A 15340-nucleotide genomic window follows, 5' to 3' on the forward strand; every position below is an offset into this window, starting at 1 on the left:
ATGAAGCACAGAGCCACCCCAGGTACTGTGGGACACTGCCAGACAACCCAAGCCAGAGCCGGCCCTGCACACACCTATCCTATGAGTAGTTGGCCACTCCACAGGAGACCAGAGCTTTTGTACTGGTTCATGCTTCATCTGAGCATCTGCCTTTGCCTGACCTTGTGCCTGAGGCACCACACTCCTGGTGTCCTGGATCAGTGTGAGGCTCTCCAAGCAGGCTCCCCACAGCACCAGCCCTGGCTCAGCAAGGCTTCCTAGTTTGGGGTTCACCCTCAATCAAAGTAGCTACTTTGCTTCTGGATCCCAGCAGGCCCTGGAAGAGGTACAGCCCTGTTCTTTTGAAATCACCCCCAAGTTACAAATCTTTTGCTTGGTGTTTTCTCCTGTGTCTGTTTGTCATAGAATCGTAGAATCATAGAATCATTTCAGTTGGAAGAGACCTTCAGGATCATTGAGTCCAACCATAACCTAACCTAACCTAACTTTAGCACTAAACCATGTCCCTAAGAACCTCATCTAAATGCTTTTTAAACATCTCCAGGGATGGTGACTCCACCACTTCCCTGGGCAGCCTGTTCCAATGCCTGACAACCCTTTCTGTGAAGACAGTTTCCTAATATCCAATCTAAACCTACCCTGGTGCAACTTGAGGCCTTTTCCTCTTGTCCTATCACTTGCTACTTGGGAGAAGAGATCAACACCCTCCATGCTACAACCTCCTTTCACATAGTTGTAGACAGCGATATATTCATGGCGCAGTTACCCTTCTATCTACATAAAGAGCACACCAATAACAAATAACTGTGCAGATGTTAATGCTAATACCAGTCGAGATTCCAGAATCATGTCTAACACCCATCTTATAGTCATTCAGGACCCAGTTCCACCAAAGTCCACCATAAAAAGTCAATACCATAAATAAGAATGGCATTTGTAAAAGAGCTCAGATTGCATATGCTGTTTTTTTTTTTTCCCCCCCTCTGTGAATTCAGGGTTTTTCCTTCAACTTCAAAAAAGTTGAGTTTAATGTAGTTCTGTGTCTTTGTGCTTCTCCCCTTCACACAGGCTCTGACTACCAGGGGACATGTTGCTTATGTAAGATTTTGCAAAAGACAGAAGGAGAGTTCCTCAGTGTTTTCAGTGATGAGTCAGAAAAGTAAGGACAAAAAATGAGAACTTTCCTCTTTAAGCCTAGACATAAAACAGACTCTTCTTAGGATGATGTGTGTAAGAGGTTTAGTTAAACCACAGAATTCTGGTGTGGCAGAGACATATCCATCCTGAATTTGCAAATATTGTAGTGTTTGTCTTTGGCAATAATTTGGAAAAGGCACTGCAGAGGCAGGAACAAGAATCCCCAAGAGGAGAGATGCAACATTCTCCATGGTTTTAATAAATAATATAAATCCCAAATGGTGAGGTAGTTCTGCCTATTTTAAAATGTCATTTTAATTGTCAAGAAGAGCTGTTATGTGTATTAAAATGAGCTAGTTTTAATAAATGAAATTAAAATATTAATATAGGTGCTTGGATGGGCTTGACTTCCCCTCCTTATCTAAATTAGATGGAGGCAAAATGTTTGGGACTGATGATTATTGCAAAATAATCTGGATAAAGACTGGTTATAAATCTAAAATTAATTAGCTATCCCTACATAGTTTTGTATATACATGGACATTCTTGTCCTGAGGCAGACAACTGGAAAGACTCTGCAGTCTGGATCACCTGAGAGCAGGAATCTGGGCCACAGTACTTCTGCTGACAGCATCGTGTTTCTACCATTAACTAGCACTTCATGGGTCTAATGCTGCTCACTGTCCTTCGAGAACTGCCTGACATCCTTGATTTTTGCCACGTGGCCTCTGCCTTTTCCTGCTCCAAGGCCATGTGGGAGGCAGGCCTTGTTGCCACATAAGAGTGCTTGCAACACACTCCTCCAGGATGGAAAACACAGGCTTGAAGGCATCTGCTTTCAAGATCAACAGGAAAAGCCATTTAAACTGAATTACTGGCACTACTGTTTACACCTCTCCACAACCTAGCCATGACTTACAGAGCATCCTGAGTTAAGAGCTCATAATTCCAGCTGAACATAATGGGAGTATTTACACAAGAATTGTGTTGCAATAGCTAATAGGCTTGGTTGTAGGCAAGTCTGTTTTGCTGTGTCTATACTGATTTTGGTCCAAAGAACATTCCTACTGCTACAGTTCCACCAATAGATAGGAATAATTGTAGCACTACTGTGACTGATCACTGTTAATTCAACAGCCATATCATCTAATAGTGACCCAGGGCAGACTGTAGTGTCTGCACAAACCATGCTGATGGCTGCTGCTGGCTTGTCCACACCAGCTCCCACATCATCACTACCACAACAGAAGTTTTGTTGCTGAGCAATTTATAAGGAAACTGTTATTTCAATCAGGTCCTCTTTGTCTCCGCTTTCTTTATGAGCACAATAGCAGTGATGATATTTCTCAAGGTTACTACAAAGACTAATGAGTAAATATGTATAATGTGCAGTGAATATGAAAAGTGTGAAATATTCTGTTTAGTTATAAATGCATAGATGAGGCAAATGCAGGAGCCAATAATCTAATTTAAATAAAATGTCCTTTTATAACATCTGGTGATGCTGGTTTTTGAATGTGACAGAGGGTAGTCAATCTCTGCACATAAACAATGACATCAGGAGATGCACTTACTCTTCATGAACTTTGGAAAACCCGATCTATCTCATTTAATAATGAAAAGAATAATAAGGGAAGGAGAGAAAAAGAGAGACAGAGAAGGAAAATATGTTCTTTGAGCCAATGTGAGGTGCAGGGCAATGTTTCATATTAACCCCGGCTTCCACTTCATCCAGCTGATTTCTTTGAAAAACACAGCCATAGTTCATCCACTCATCCTATGGCCTGTGTTTTTCCTCAGGGAAGCTCAATGTTATGGTTACAAAGATCTAAAGGAAAAATATTGCTGAAGGAATTTAACTAGATTTTTCAACCCAGCAGCTTTGTAAGAAAATAGGATGCATTGAAGCTGAAGTTTCTAATAGAAGTCGCATTTTTATATTGATACTGTCAGGAAAGTTAGGATAATTTCCAGACGGGACCAGACAGAAACCATTGGATTGCACTGGACTGGATTCAGTTGGATTGGGTTAGGTAGGGTAGGGTAGATAGGTCACCTTCTGAGGATATGGAGAGCTAGAAATCAAACCCCTGTCTCTCCTGGCTCCAAATAGGAATACCAAGGTGACTCTCCCCTGTTGTAAACAGTAATTTATGATAGATTGCTTCTTTTCTCCAAAATCACCTAGGACTTTTCCAACATGGAGACAGTCATGGAGGAAGGGAGATCCTCCAGCCTACAGTGACAGGGATGCTCAGCTGCTATGCAGAGACCTGGTCACTGATCCCTGGTGTTGGTCAGACAAGCAGTGAGAGAAACATGAGTAACGTTCTGAAGCTCAAAAGCTGGGAAGAATATTGATGGTAAACTGCAGATGAAGGGCTGGAAAGCCTGTGTCCACATGATGAAAACTGTTAGGTAAGATGTCCCATTAAGTCTCTTGCTGCAGTGCCCATAGCAAACACAATGGTGAAGAAGGACACAAGCATGGTTTTCCCACAGAACAGACAGATGCCCTCATCACCCTGGGTAGCACTGGCATGAGAGGGGAAGGGAGTAATGCTTTCCAGAGGTTTCTCCAAAATGCCTCAGGCCTCTGTGAAACAAAGCCAACAAGAATAATTTTGGAATTCGGAAATATCAATAAGCTAGGATTTAATTTCCCACACTCTACCAGTTGCCTGACCTTTCCTCTACATGTTTCTTTGTCTATACACAACAGTGCAAAAGAGAAGTTGTTTCATCTAACTTCAGGCATTTACATATTTTAGGAGACAATTCAATTCAGCTTTTAGACATCTATCACAAAACAAATAAATCAGTTATAACGTACTCTTGTCTTTCTACTGACTACAAAAGCAGTCTAGATGACAAGTTCATCTGCAGATATGTGGTCAGATCAATTTTAACCGCATAACTATTCCCCTCACATCCTTCCCATTTCCCCTATGAAAGAATATGTATCCCCTCACAGCACAAGGCTCAGCACAAGCATGGTTCTGCTTGCAGAGTCACACCAGTATGTGCTCATTGATGAGTGAAACCAGGTTGAAATTCAACTACCAGCTCTGGCCTCCCACTCATTATCTCTTTTGGGTGTTTAGATCTTAGGGAATTTGTGGAGTTTCTGGGTTTCCAGATACCAGATAGTCTTTTCAGTGAGGCAGTGGGTGTAATTCCTTCGTTGATTGTGGAGGAATCTCTAGAAGAGAACCTCATGAGTGTTGCTGTCTCTCTGTCTTCTGAGGAAATAAATTCAATGCATGGTTTTCTGATAAATGCTTGTTTTATGCTGTTGTCAGAAAGCCAAGAGACATTTAGCAGCTGTATACAGTAGAAGCTAAAATTTCCACTCTGCTGCTACACTGGGTATGTACGCAAAGCGAGGTTAAAGAGAAGTAGCTCTGCTCCAGGAGAAACTGTCACCCAGAATAATTTTTGAAGTGGCACAGCTCTTCCTCCCCTCCCACCTTGATATATGTTTAATTCTTAAAAAGACATTAAAAAGACAAAGTAAGGATAGTTGCATATTCAAAGAAAAAAAACAGCATTAAAAATAGACTCACTGTTTCAAATAGAATGTGTCCACAGCGTTCATCCAAGATACTAGTGTGTAATTGATGGGATGTTGTATCTGATTTAGAGTTACATTTCTAACATGAAGTTATCATGTAACAGACTCAGTGTGTCACCAGATACTGAAGTCATACTAAGCACTGCGGAAAATTATCTTCAATACAATCAATACCTCCATTTCTTTGGGATGTGAAACTCCTTCACTTTCTTTTCTGCTTTTGTTTCCCAGGGCTCTGTTTCCTTCAAAGCTAAAACTGGTATTTGCTGGTTTCAATGGCTATTTATTGGTGTGACAGTGACACATGGCTCCAGGTAATGCCTCTTAAGTACTGTTAGCACATATCTGATCTGAAAATGTACAAACACATTCAAAAATTCTGTATTAACAGACAGGCCTAAAATAAATCAACCGGAAACTAACAGAACATTTTTCAAAGAAGAAACTGTAGTTGAAATACTTTAAAGATAAATAAACTTTTAGATTTGACTCCCTCTAGAGTACTTTTAAGGAAAAGCTTGATACAGGAGATTCCTGGTTTTTGTTGCAGAAACTCTCTCAGGGCAGTCCCACCGAAATGCACTTCTCTCCAAATGCAATCGTTCCTCTGCGCCCAGCATCCTCTCTTCAGCAGACCTCTCTGGTGGGTGCTGGTCGGACCCAGGCCCTAGCAGGGCCCAGGCCAGAGTGCCTCAGTGCCTCATGGAGACCACAAAACAAAGGAAGATATACTTTTTTAATAAGAGGCCAAAGAGCCATCATGGTGCACACCTGCATTTTCCAGAAAGGGAACAAAATCCTGCCTGTCTTCGTCACCTAAAGGCAGTTAGACAATTTTCATTTGGTCTGTAGTGACGAGTCGGAACACAGCAGATCCCTGTCTGCAGGGACTTGTTGTGGTACAGTTCTGTACTGTAGCACAGTTCTTTTTGACCCTTGGGAATTCAAACAAATTCAGCACAGCGTTGCAACATCTGCAGATCCCAAATGCCTATTTTGGTTTTTTTTCTAGAAGAAGGATCAGTTACCTATTTCAAGATGAGCAGTGCCAATGTAGTCACTGCAGTCTTCATAAATTCTTTCAGTTAAACTCCCTCAGTCCCTCTGTGCACGACACAAGAACCACTGATGTTCAACCATGCACTGTATCCACTAATGCTGCCACTGGCGCCCACGCTGGGGGGAGCCACAAAGGATTCCAAGTAGTGGTGAGATATTGAACAGAAGAAAAGGTAGCACAGAAGCAGCAACAGAATTTTCAAGAAAGAGCCCAGTAGAAACAAGACACAGGGTCTTCCAAAGCATTTGTATCTATGTTTCTAATGAAAACTAAACATAACATCAAATGCATTCTGCAAGTTTCCCACGTAATAACAAAGAAGGAATAAAGGACATGCACAATTTTTCTTCTCCCTTTGTCAGGCAGTGAGATGGAAAGATACCTGGAGGGAAAAAAAAAAAAAAAAGATAAATAAAATAAAATAAAATAAAATAAAATAAAATCATATATATATATATAAACACATACAAATATACTGTAACTGCCTGGATCTGAAAATACAGAAACTGGATTTCTTGCTAACTAGCTCCATCACTCCCTAGTATGTGATGGATTCCCAGTTATTAGTTTTCTAAAGCCACAAAAGAAAGGAAAAAGGAGAAAAAAAAAAAATCTAGTATTTTTTAATTACAGAAATGCGTAGATAAATTCAATCTAACTACAACTCATGTACTGCACTGCAGTCCCTCCAGGAATAAATTTGGATCGCTATGCCATAGACTCCAAAGGGTCAACATGACATATTGCATCATATCCCCCTACACGAAAAAGAATCCACTAACAAACATCACTTCCAAAAGTTTTTCTTTATTCCCCTTTCACATTATAGTTTCTTGTGAAATGTTTTACTGGATTACTTTCATGCTTTGTCACATTTCTCTCAATCTATTTATAAGTGTTTGGTTAGAAAGAAACTGAACATTACAAGACAAATGCTTTATAAACCTTTACTATTTTCAGATAATACTCGAATTGGGATTGGTTTTGCTTTAAAAAAAATCCTGAAGTGCTGTGCAGAACGACAAAATGTCCTACGCTTATTAAAATCCAAAAAGGAAAAAAAAAATCAATAAACTTATTTATATCTCATCTGAGAACACACAAATGGTGTTTTTCATTAAAAAAAAAAAAAAAAAAAACAAAAAAAGGCCGGCCAGGTAATCTCTATCCTGCATAGTATGTAGCTGGTAACAGCCTTCGGGGAAATCGTTGTTTAATTATAAGTAGGATTGACTAACGCGGCACTAGAAAAGCGGCAGCAACGATGAGCGTGTGAGTTGCGCCCCCGCCCCCGCCCCCCCCCCCCCCATCGCTCCAATAATGGATTAAACAAATGTTTCACACTTGAGGGCTATGGCTGCCTTTGGAAAAACACAACTGGTTTCTCCCGGGCAGAAAAGCGCTGGCCGACGTGCACGTTGCCGTAGGGGTGGCTGCTCACCCACCCTTCCCACCCCTCACACCCAGCGACTGGCTGCTTGTTTATTTAAATGACACTGTTGTTTGAAATGATGGGGGCTTCTTATCCTCTTGAGTCATGCATTCTCTGTCTGGGATCCTCTGTTTAGGCACTTTTAGCACCTCATTAATTACTAACTGCAACAAAGTCATGCTGTTTTGCAACTCTATTGCCTTTGTTAAGAAATCTCAATCCTGTGTTAGAATGTGAAAGGGGACTGTTATCTACCATATGCCCTGCTTGACTCCATATTACAAAATTACATATACATGTGCTCTTTGTAGCCGTACCCCATGGTTAAACGGACTGACTTCTGTTAAATAGCCTGCCAGTAACTATTGTAGAAGCTACTGTTGCAGATAAAAAACACTATTAACTCCCCACATTATAAATGAATGTTTTATTCAGGAAGATACATTTCTTAATCGTTAAGTCCTACTATAAAATGCTACTTTAGATGCCTTTTTATGAATCTGAGGGTACTAAAACTCTCTCGAACAATTAATTATTAAAGATAATTAACTAACAGATTAAGCAGTTGGAGATTTTATTTCACTTTTAGTTGACAGGTTGGTGAGACAGTATCATGTAAGGTACCATGAAACTCTTCCCTGCAATGTCCTAAATGTTTATTACTGTATGCAACTCTGCAGGCACATTAAAGCAAGTTAGTATGAGAAGTTTGATCCAAACAGGGACTTTGATGGATGTGTGGAAAGCTATGATCTAAGAATCATATTCAGAGGCAGCTTAGCCTGGAAGCACCTAATTAAATTCAGTATCTTTCCTTGTTTGGGGTGAATGCTCCATGGAGCTCAGCTCCTGCAAAGACCCAGAGCCAGCCCAGGCAGGACTCCTGGAGAAGCAGCTTGTGGGCCAAAGCTGAACTTATCACATTTAAATCCATTGAGGAGCTAGACCCAGCCACCAGCTGGACCAGACCCCTCTCAGTGTGCTATAGTTGCTTTATAAAACAGAGGCAGAAAAAAAGAACTGTTAGTGATAATGCCTTCTCATAGTGATTAGGATATATTCAGCCAGGAGACACCAGTTTCTGCTCATAAATTTCTGTTTAATGTAAAATGTGCAAGCAATCAAAAGGAAAAGAGGCAGAAATTAAGACTTCCCTTCATGTGCCTTAAAATCAGTTCCTTCTTATGGTCTAACACCAAGAATCTGATTTTTGCTAAATGACTACAGCAAGCAGCCCGTGGAGTGACCCCAGATGAAGATTCCCCTAACCAGGAGCCTGGGGCACGGAGTGTGCTTGCACTCTAAATCACACTCTCACTGAAGGTACACATGGATCATAGTCCACACTCTGGCCAAGTTTCATTGCCATTGGGCTTTTATACTAAAGGAGGCTCTGAAAGAAAAGAGAAAGCTGACTCAAGTATTTGAAAGAGAGGATCTTAATTTCTCCCCTGATGGAGGAGGCTGGCTGGCTGTGGCATGGCAGACATTCAGCTGGGATGGGTGATTCCTTCTTATTGCCAGCTCCTGCTGACTCTCAGTTCAGGATGAATGTTGATTCTCACAGCAGTCTGAAGGGGTACACCTATTCCCACATTTTACTTAGGGGGTTCAGGCAGCTAACTGTTGAGTGTCAAATGTCGCTTGCAAAGTCATATGCCTAAAATAAAGGAATTCTTACTCCTAGATTGAAGATGCCACCGTTTATGTCTCAGCTTTCAAGTTGTAGCTGTTTGATGCCTGGCTTGTAGCTTGTTCAGTTAAGTAGAAACGGATACTAGCTCAGCAGAAGCTCCAGATCACTAAATAATCATTGTTCCAATATCAGTCGTAAGCCTCATATGACAAAGAACCCAGTCCTGAATCAAAATGCAGAAGGGTTCTTTTCAGTCATAAATAGTGAGAAATAGTCAGAAATATGCTGGAAAGTACACAAAAATTGTAAGGTTCTGACTGAGGAATACGTGTCTCTTCAGACAAGTGCAAGGGCTTATTTCATCTCTGACGACGTCAGTGCAACATATGCATCTGCTTCACGCTCTCCAGGCATAGGGACTGACATCAGCTTCTACTTAAAAGTTCTCAACAGAAGACCTTGTCTCTGTACCATGGTTAAGCAGAGAACATCCTTCTTCAGGACTACCATTTTGCAGTCTTTCGGGACCTTCATTTATGCCCTGAAATAAGCAACAAGAGCATTTGAGTACAGAAGTGCTTCTTGATTGTTCAGCATCATCTACCTAATACAATTATATGTTACTCAAATACCTCATTGAATAAGTATCGGGGACACATTTACCAATGTTCAGTGAAGGACCATCTGTTGCAACATTTTAAATCACAATGTAGTTGTCTTCACTTGAAAATAATTCTAATTAAGTGCCACAAAGTATGGCCAGTGGAACAACTTTTACTCCTGTGCCAACCTTGACAGCTTGTTTAGGAGGGGCAGTGCTGCTGTTTCACTCTACTGACAGGACACTCAAGACCCTTTTTGTGTAGCTCAGCCAGATTCCTGCTGCACTTCCCCGCTAGCACAGGGCAAAGCACCCCACGCTTGCACATTCTGTGCCTCCTGTTGTGACAGTGACCACCCAGTCTGTCACCAGAGCCCAGCTACTATCAGCTCTATAGTACCTCTTCTGATGCCTTCAGGTCACCAGAGCTGAATTGCTTCAGAACTAACTGGCAAGGGGATGTGGTTGTTGCGGACAGCTGGTACTGCAGTACAAGAACTCCATCCACACTGTGCACCACTGTCCTTCTTCATGCCTGCCTGTCCCTCTATATGCACATGAGACAATCTGCCCTTCACCCATGCTGGGGTGTGAGCACACATATTAAGAAAAAGGTTACTTCTTTACTCCTTGCTTTTGCAAAGGACTCTACATCTGTAATTTCACCTTCAGAAGTGAGAGTGCTTCACTTGTGACACTCTTATTTTACATCAGGCTTTTCATTCTCATTTCCTCATGGTGAACCAGATCAGGGAACTGAATCTGCTGGAAAGAAACATTTGTTTTATCAGGTTTCCATTTTTTCCAGCCCAGTGTTTGCCTAATCCAGTGTACAACTGCTAATGTTTGGACCAGCACAGCCCAAGAAATGGAATGAGCACATCACTCAGGCAAGCACATGATCTACTTAGGGTGATACTGCCACCAAAGAAATTCACAGGAAACACTGCCAAAGTGAGAAAACAGCTTCAAATTTAGTTGTTGTGAATCGCCCTCCCAAATACTCAAGTTGTAGTGAAGTCAATGCCTAGACAAATGGATGTGTCAGAGTCCTGTGAAACATTTGTTGTTGGCTACTCACATCCTCCATCTTTACCCTGTTATATTCTGCCTCATGGGCTATCACCACAGGAGAAGTATACTTGGACAAACTGATGTGTGAATTCAAACCAATGCAGTTATTCTGGTATTGCTTTCTGTATGGTTAAAGTTAGCCTAGATCAAAAGTTTTCTTTTTTTTTTTTTTCTTTTTTTTTTTTTTTGCAACTTAGCATACACTACAAAAATATTTATGCTAATCACTTCTGTTCTAGGTTGAGTATTTACACCCAAAATACACAGATACTTCCATGGCAATGCTGAGATTCTTTCTTGTAGATACAGTTGCTCTAGGCAGAGATTCTGCAAACACAGAACAAAATGTTGGTCTGCATCCCAAAGGTTTTACAATCTGATCTCAAGTCCAAGAGACTGCCAACTGATAGACGAATACAGGGAAACAATGACTTAGTGGGGTTTGATCATCCTCATATTAACTGCTAAAACTTTCTCTGTGCCAAAAAGTTCTCAATTTCATTTTGAGGCTTTCCTGTTGGACTTTCTTAACTGAACTGCATCTGGAAGGCTTGTACTGCAGAATTTACCCATGTGTTTTTCCTGCAAATACGTGCCATTTTTTTTTCTACATAAAATAAAATGATTCAGCTCCCTTCCATTGTGATCCAGAAGACAAGATCCAAACCTCTCTTGGATTGATGTAGGTTCAAGATGACAGCAGCAGGATCTGGACTTGACTCAGGCTGAAGAATAGTCCAGACCAACATGCTAATTTAGGGCCTGATCCTGCAGACTTTGATTAAACTGGGATTTTATTACAATGACAGAATTGCACAAGTCAGAGATGGGAAAAATCTATTAGGTCATCTAGTCTATTTGTTGCCAGTGTAGGATTGTTCCCTACTGCACATTTTGTTAATGTTTGGACATTACGTATTTCAAATATCTGAAGCATAAAGATATTATTAAAGATATTGGGACCAGATCTTTAGGAACCAGTTTATTTTTTTAAAAGTACACATACTGTCATTGGTTCAACTTATTGTGAGTAAAGGAGTTGTCATCACTCCTTTTGGTTTACTTAGGCTATGCAATTATAATCTGTTTGTGACACTAACAGCTTTTGAGAATGCTCATGATGTTACAGGAGATTAACCTAAACTGAACATAACTAAAGCACAAATGGGTTATGGTAGGAAACACAGAGAAATGTAACAACTGTCAGATTTGGAAGTAAGGAAAAGAGTAGCAATACAGGCACACACATATGTAAGTGTGTGTGTGTTAGGTAGTTTATTATAAATTTTTGCCTCTGCATGCCTTACTCACTCTGTGCCTGCTTCTTATTTTGTACAGAAAAAAAAAAAAACAAAGCAAAGCAAAACAAACAAACAAACAACAAAAAAAACACAAACAAAAACTAGTGCAAAGACTTTCATGATTTGGGGTCCTGAGCAGTGCCAAGAATATTGTTGGTGTTTAACAAATAGTAGATGTGTCGTATTGTGCAACTTTTTCTCAGGATGACTGGGTCAGTCACTTCAGTGGACGTTACTGACCCAGCTCTGTAGGGTGCTGCTTTGGATCCCTCCTTGGTGATGAAGTCTGACCTGTGCCGCCTACATCCTGAGCAGCACCCAAAAAATAAGGATATTGTCTCAGACATAGTATGCTTAATTTTCAAGCTATGTATCAGAGGTAAGGCAAGGCCTTTATTTCTTTACTGTGTTTCCCAAGTTGAAAAGGCAAATTAGTGACCCTTTTGTTCACTTACACAAACTATTTCCAGTCTAGAGAAGAATGACAAAGGGTTAGCATTCAGCTGTCCTGTTCACATGGCTAGTTTTTATGGCTAGAGTACCACTTTAAGCAAGCATAATATCACCTATTAATTGAATATTATTATCCTATTTTGGTAATAATCTGAACACCTTGAGCCCATCTCCTTCTTTCCCCTATTTTTTAGCTATTCTGAGAACTGAAATTAACATTTTCTAGCTATGGAAAGTTGCACAGAGAAGTCACTGGGCAGGAATTGCAATAGTAAACCATCACACAGTATTCCTCTTTGATCAATTATTTTCTTTTTTTCTAACTAAAAAAAACACCACAAACCACCTAGCTGATTTTAGTTTCCTGCTGCTGGTTTTAATGTAGTCCAGCAAAACAGAGGGCTCAGACATCTTTGACTTCCCAACGACAATACAGACCATCAGCCATCCTCCCCCTCCATACCCTCTTCAACAAACCCCAAAATAGAGAGGTGCACAAAACCGCCCTGGGAGCTGTTTCTGATTAATGGGTTTCAGTTGCAAGGAAATATTACATCCAGCTCCCTCCGCCGTGTGTGCTGCTGTCAGCTCCTCAAGTCCCTGAGCCTGGCGAGGGGAGGCTTTTTGCCAGCCCAGTCCCCCCAGTGCTGGCAGCCACTGGCCGCAGGGACACGGGCAGCTGTGCAGCCCCGCACAGCCCAGCCCGGCCTCTGGCTCTGCCTCCCTAGGCCTGATGTCAGCCTGAACTTTGCCACCAATATCTCATCAGGATGAGCGACATAAACAGGGAATTGCACACCAGGGTTTTGCTCTGGAACAAGCTCCTTCCACACATTTCAGCAATATAAACCTTATCCTTTTATCTCAGAACAGCAGTAACTGCTTACGGGTTCGGTTTGCTATTGTTTTTTTTTTTTTTTCCCTGGTTTGGGGGAGTAACCTGGCTCTCTGGAGTCCTCTCACCCTGCCTCTTTTCAGAACCTATTTCGAGTGAAGGCACAGCTTTTGTTTTCTCTCTGGTCTATGCCTCTGTCCCTCTTCCACTGCAAATAAGCGACCTCTCCCCACGGCTGCTGGTCGCTCATGCATACCCTGCCATTCTGCTTGGCCCTTGGTCAGCACACACCCCACAAGCTGGTTTTGTCAAGGTTCTTGGGTGACCCATGAGGTTGTCAGGACTGTCTCGCAACACATCTGCCCCACACATCCTTGCTGTAGCAGGGACACATGGAAGGGAACAAGCCGGAGAGGCAGCAAGCAGAGTTTCTCAGCCGTTCTTTGTCAGGGCAAGGAGAGGGAGTGCACTCCCCGTTTGTTTAATGTTTTCCTTATGTTTCTCACGAAGCGTTTATTTTTTGACATGATTTCTCTGCCCACTGGTGCTAATGCTTCTCGAGCAAGCTGGCTGGCTGGCCGCAGGTTGGCTCACACGTGTGTCCCGTCCTTTCTCTGCAGCCTTGTTTATTTATGTCACTCGCCTGCCCTGCTCAGAAATTTCCACACATACACTTAGCACACAAGAAGTCTCAGTCTCCAACAAAACAAAACACTGAGGCGAATGTGCTTTCTTGTTGTCATTGTAGCCCCTCGGCTTGTCTGCTGAATGACTTTTTATTTTATGCCTCTCTGGCAATCCCACCCCATCCGGCTCAAGTATCCTGGATTAGAAAGACTTTCCCCAGAGTCCTTTTCAAAGGGAGCCTCCCACAGACCTTTAAATCCCCCACATTTTATGGTACAGATATTTAACAGTTCTGAGAGGGCAGCGGGGGGAGAGCCTGAGGAAAACAGTTACAAATAGAGTTGCTGCTCCTCACACCACTGAGGTTCCTGATGCGATCAGCACCGTTTTATCCGGCTTTCTCTCTCATCCCAGCGATAGCCACTGAGATAAGAAGCGAAGGAAGAAAAGGTTCAGTGAAGTCGCCGGTTTTCCCCTGAATCAGCCTCACCTCCTCCTTTCTAGCCCTCCCCTTCCCCCAAAAAAAGTAACGCTTGCCGGAGAAAGGAAACGCGATATCCTTCTGTCAAACAGCCTGCTGCTGTGCCTCCCCTAGGTGCAGCAGAGCTGCCCCTTTGCTGCTGGGGAGAGTCCCGGCGGCGGTAGCTGCGGGGACCCCCGGGCGCTGAGGCTAGACTCGGCTCGGCCCCGGTCCGCGGCCCAGCCCCGCGCCTCCCCTGCTGCCAGCCGGCCGTGGAGGCTGCCCCCGGCCCCGACGGGACACGCGGCTTTGCTCTGCCCTGTCCCACCGGAGAAGCCACACCGGAAAATGCCGATCCCACGGTAAAAAGGCAACATTGAAGAAAATCCCGAGGAGAGAGAGAGAGGCTGGAGACCCCCTCACCCCCCTCCCATGTCCCTATCTCCATTTCGAGCAGGGCTGTAGGGGGCAGATTCAGGCAAGGAATGGGGGGTGCTGTGCTGGGGAAGGGGCCGAGCATACCGCCCCGTCCCCCCGGCAAGTGGGGGGGCTGCTCCACACGGAGAGGCCGGGGCGCGGGGCGCAGCGGCCGCTCCGCGGGGGCCCCGGGAAGGTCGGCGGCGGAGGGAAGGCGAGCGGAGACCTCCGGGCGGGGGCTGTCAGCGAGGCTGCAGAGCCCCACCGCCCGCCCCGGCCTCGGTCCCGGCCCCGGCCCCGGCCCCGGCCCGCCCCGCCCCGCCGCGGGTGGCAGCGCAGCCGCGGGACAGGCGCGGAGCGGGCCCCCCGCCTGATCCCGCCGCTGGAGGATGCTCGGGTGCTAATGCCCCGAGGGGGCTCGATCGGGCTCGGGGAGCTTCCCACCACTGTGCTGGGGTACTGGGGCTCGCCTCCTCCCGCCCCGCTCCGCCCCAGGGCTTGTCCCGTGGGGCCCCGCTCCGGAGCAGCTCCCGCATGAAGCCCCGGGACTCCTGGTCGGTGGGAGGGAGAGCCAGGGGTGCTCGGCCCACCTGCGCCCGGCGGCTGGCAGTGCCCGTGGTGCAGAGCGCGGCTGCTCCGGAGCGGCGGCGGCGGGGCTGGGTCCTCCTCCTGCCCCCCCGCCGCTCCCGCCCTCGCACAGTCCTCTCCCACCGCCATCCATCTACCGTTGCTG

The 15340-nt window shown here is 44.0% G+C and overlaps 1 long non-coding RNA gene across 1 annotated transcript; it reads right to left on the reverse strand.

Annotated features, from left to right (window-relative positions):
* Nucleotides 1-7615: 7615 nt before the first annotated feature.
* On the reverse strand, nucleotides 7616-15334 carry LOC135579050 (uncharacterized). Its single transcript, XR_010471356.1, has 2 exons — nucleotides 15198-15334; nucleotides 7616-9380 (listed from the first exon to the last, which is right to left on the reverse strand). It is a non-coding gene; the product is annotated as an uncharacterized LOC135579050 (long non-coding RNA).
* Between the last annotated feature and the right edge of the window lie 6 nt (nucleotides 15335-15340).

This window comes from Columba livia, chromosome 3 (genome assembly GCF_036013475.1).
Source record: "Columba livia isolate bColLiv1 breed racing homer chromosome 3, bColLiv1.pat.W.v2, whole genome shotgun sequence".
Lineage (NCBI taxonomy): Eukaryota > Metazoa > Chordata > Aves > Columbiformes > Columbidae > Columba > Columba livia.